Below are 4,317 nucleotides of genomic sequence, written 5' to 3' on the forward strand. Positions count from 1 at the left end.
GCCTAAGGAGTGACAATGGAACTAAATTCATCATGACTGGTTTCTTTAAAACAAGAGGCACCTTGCATCGACTTAGTTGTGTAGTTACTCCTCAACAGAACTCTATTGTTGAGAGGAAGCACCAGCATATTCTTAATGTTGCAAGAGCTCTTAAATTCCAATCTCATTTACCTTTGTCTTTTAGGGGGCATTGTGTTTTAACTGCAGTGTATTTAATTAATAGAGTTCCATCCTTTTCTTTGTCAAGTAAAAGTCCTTTTGAAATTCTTTTTGGGCATGTTCCAAATTATTCTCACCTTAGAACTTTTGGATGTCTTTGCTATGCTTCTACTCTCTCGCATAACAAATCCAAGTTTGAACCTAGAGCTACAAAGTGCGTTTTTCTGGGTTACCCCTATGGAATCAAAGGCTATAAAGTCTTAAATCTGTCTACCGATTCCATGAAACATCTTTTCCTTTTACCTCTAGTTCTACAATCGATTCTATTTCTCATTCCACTGACACTTTTGTTACTCCTACTCCTACAACTGATATTTTTGAAACAGTTTTCTCCTTCTCATTCTACTAATACATCTCCTTCCCCAAATACTTAAATGTACACTATCATTCCCACAGATACTCATTCTCCTCCTTCTCCTTCTGTATCTGATTCTTCTCCACCTATTCCTATTACTCCTGTGCCTATTCCAACAAGAAAGTCATCCAGACCCCACAAACCACCAACTTATTTACAAGTTATTCTTGTAATGCAGCTATACACACTTTAGGTTCTACATATGATATTACAGCTTCTCTTACATACTCCCATCTTGATCCTAATTACCAGTCTACCCACTGACCATCAGTTTCACTGAGTAAGAACCTGAACATTTAATCCAAGTAGTTAAACATCTTGCTTGGATAGTTGTTATGGACAAGGAAATTTCAACCTTGGAGAGAGTAATCACACTTGGATAATGACTTCATTACCTGCTAGCAAGCCTTATAAGGATTAAGCTAAATCCTTATGGTACAGTTAAGAGGTACAAGGCTTGGTTAGTTGGCGAAGTCCCTCTATGGTTTGAAGCAAGCTTTAAGACAATGGTATGTAAAATTGTCAGCTACTATTCTTGAGCTTGGTTTTAAAAAATCAAGAGCTGACTATTCCTTGTTTGTACATTCTCTAGGCTCTTCATTCACTGCATTGTTGGTATATGTAGATAATATTCTTGTCACTAGTAATGACCCTAATTGCATTATTGCTTTCAAGAACTTATTGGATCAAAAGTTTGGTATTAAGGATGTCACGCCCCAAACCCGAAAGGGTCCAAAGCATGAGAAAGACATCTCAAAAGTAACTGTAGATATTTTTTCCCCCTTTTGACAATTCAATCCAAATAAATTATATCAAGTACCAACATCAAAAATTATCATAATAATTCCATTAAATATATTCTCAAAATAAGTTAGAGCTCTATGCAATAATTACAAGGACCATTGGCCACAAAATAATGGAGGTCTAAATAAATAATTACATATTACCAGCTTGTCCCATCAATGGGAATAAAGTCACAACCACTATAATATACAAAAGAATGAGTCAAGCCTACTTTAAGATGTACATCGTCTAATATCTCCATCACAAAAGTTCAGCCTCCATCAGTAGTTAGTCTAACTACTGTTAGCCATCAAAAAGTTGTCTCAAAAGATTTTGTCTACTCTGAAAAGTTTATAAAATAATGGGATGAGACAGAGCCCAGTATGCAGCATAATTAATGAGGGTGGGGAAAATGCAAGTTTCATGGTAATGAACATTTTACAAAACATGTTATAATTTGAGAATTTCCATTTAATTTATGCAAAAACAATTTTATTAACCATATGACAAGAACGATAGGAATAGTTTAGTATCAAGCTTCCAAAAATAATTATGAAACTACATTCCATTCGCCGTGAGCCATAAATACCCAATAAAATTTCAAAACTAGAAAACCTCACCTAAGATGCAACAAGGACAGAGATATCACCCAGACATCATACTGCCATAAACAAGTTAGAGCCCAAACACACTAGCATGATATGTACCTCTTTTGGCATGTGGTCTATTGGCCCTGCCAAGCCTCACCCACACCCTCAAGGATTTACCTATCCCCTCCATGGGCAGTAGGGGATAACACGTCATGTAGTACCTCTTTTGCATGTGGTCTCTTGGCCCTACCTAGCCTCACCCACACACTCAATGATTTACCTCTTCCCCCCATGGGTAGTAGGGAATTACGTGTTGCACAATACCCCTTTTGCATGTGGTCTTTTGGCCCTGTAGGCAGCAACCTTACCCACACACTGAAGGATTTACCTGTGTCATGCAAAATGTGAGTCTCCAACTTGGCTTGTTGTCACTAATTAAGACGGGGTAATCATCAACATCATAGCACAAGGGCAAAGCCACATCAAAAGCTCACAAGTTCAATATATTCAAAATACATAGTTTACTACCAAGTAGTTTCATAAGGTATTACAACAACCAAATATCCACAATATTCTCAAAAGTATTTCTTGTCAAAAATGTTTTGCATCAATATTTCCCAAATAATACAAGACAAGATAAATAGGCACCTTTAAGTTTCCAATATACCATAAAGTCCATGAATTCCTTATCATAGGATTAAGTCAGAGATGCTCATATTTTCCATGTCAACATTCCATGCATTTCCCCAAATGCAATACCAAATATGATGCCTTTTTATATATAATAATATATAATAGGGTCACAACACAACACTTTTAAGAAAACATAGATACATATATAATTTCCCAAAATGTGTTTGATCCAAAAACAACATTTATGCAACATGATTATTTTCCAAAAAAAATCCCATTAAAAAGCTACTTACCTTACAACTCGCAAAAGCCTAATTCTCCAAGGTACAAGGAGATTAGCTAGAACTTAAATAATATCAAATAAACCTATCACAATAAACATAGAGCTTGAAATTGTATGTAGTTACAATTTAGGAATTGCCAAATAAGCACTTAATTAGGCAAACCTAGTATTTAACCTCATCAATAATTATATATTCCTTTTCCAAAGTTTCTCAACAAATTGATTTACAAGGCATAAACTCCAATTTATAAGGTTAACCCATTTAATATCTCCAACATTATGACTAGTTTCCATAAAATTTACACTACATCATTAAGAGACCCATGAAAGCAAAATCAAAATATCCTCCAAGACAGGAAATTTAGAACTTCAACGAACTCCAAATAAACCCAATGGCAATGGAAAATTTTGATTTACCAACCTTCACATGTTATAACTCAAAACCCCTAAATTTTCCACCATAAATAAAATTTAGGTAGTCATCATTAGCATAAACCATAAACCCACTCATCAAATAATTCCACCAATGTAAAACTCATATATATAAACACATAAATATTACTCCCAATGCTCATAAATCAAATAGGTTTTATTATTAAAGCTTAGATAAAAATAACCTCTAACAAAAGCATAATACCCATAAAAAGATTAGAAAATTTACCTCAAATAGTAGTGATGAGTGAACCTTAGCTTTTCCTATGAAGTTTTCCGGTGATCCTTACCAGAAAAATAAAGTGTATGTTGGTGTGGAGTGTACCAATAGGAGAGTGAGGGAGAGGAGTGTGTGTGTTGTGTTGAGAGAAAATGAAAAGAAAAGAAGAACAAAGAATGTGTGGCTGGCCAAAGAGAGAAAGAGATACTTTGGAATTGAGTGGTAGGGAGCAAATGGGGTAGGTGGGGGTCACACGGTCCCGAACATCTAACCACTTCCTTTTTCTTTTTTGTATTGGGCTGGACCATTACAAAGGATCTTGGTTCTCTTAAATATTTCTTGGGTTTGGAAATAACAAGGAATGACAATGGGATAAGCTTGAACTAGAGAAACTATGCCTTGGAGATTCTTAAAGAAACTGGTATGATTGGATGCAAGCTTATGAAATCACCTATGGAATAGCAATTAAAATTGTCTAAGGAAGAAGGGAAGTTACTCAAGGATCCTAGCCAGTGTAGAAGACTTGTTAGAAAATTGCTATTCCTTACTTTTAGCAAACCTGATATCACTTATGTTGTGCATAGATTGAGTCAGTTTTTGGCTCAGCCAAGAGAATCACACATGAAGGTAACCTCTAGAGTACTTCAGTATATCTAGGGGACCCTAGGTTAAGGGATTTTCTTCCCAATCGATTTAGACTTGCATCTTAAAGCATTTTGTGATGCTGATTGGCAGGATATCCGGATACAAGAAAGTCTTTGATAGGGTGTTGCGTGTTTTTGGGTAATGCCTTAGTATCTTG

General features: G+C 35.5%; 1 long non-coding RNA gene across 1 annotated transcript; it reads right to left on the reverse strand.

Moving 5' to 3' along the window:
* Nucleotides 1–1,406: 1,406 nt before the first annotated feature.
* On the reverse strand, nucleotides 1,407–3,748 carry LOC126695155 (uncharacterized). The gene is made up of 2 exons (XR_007645978.1): nucleotides 3,525–3,748; nucleotides 1,407–2,335 (listed from the first exon to the last, which is right to left on the reverse strand). It is a non-coding gene; the product is annotated as an uncharacterized LOC126695155 (long non-coding RNA).
* Between the last annotated feature and the right edge of the window lie 569 nt (nucleotides 3,749–4,317).

The sequence above is a fragment of the Quercus robur genome, chromosome 8, assembly GCF_932294415.1.
Source record: "Quercus robur chromosome 8, dhQueRobu3.1, whole genome shotgun sequence".
NCBI classification, from domain to species: Eukaryota; Viridiplantae; Streptophyta; class Magnoliopsida; order Fagales; family Fagaceae; genus Quercus; species Quercus robur.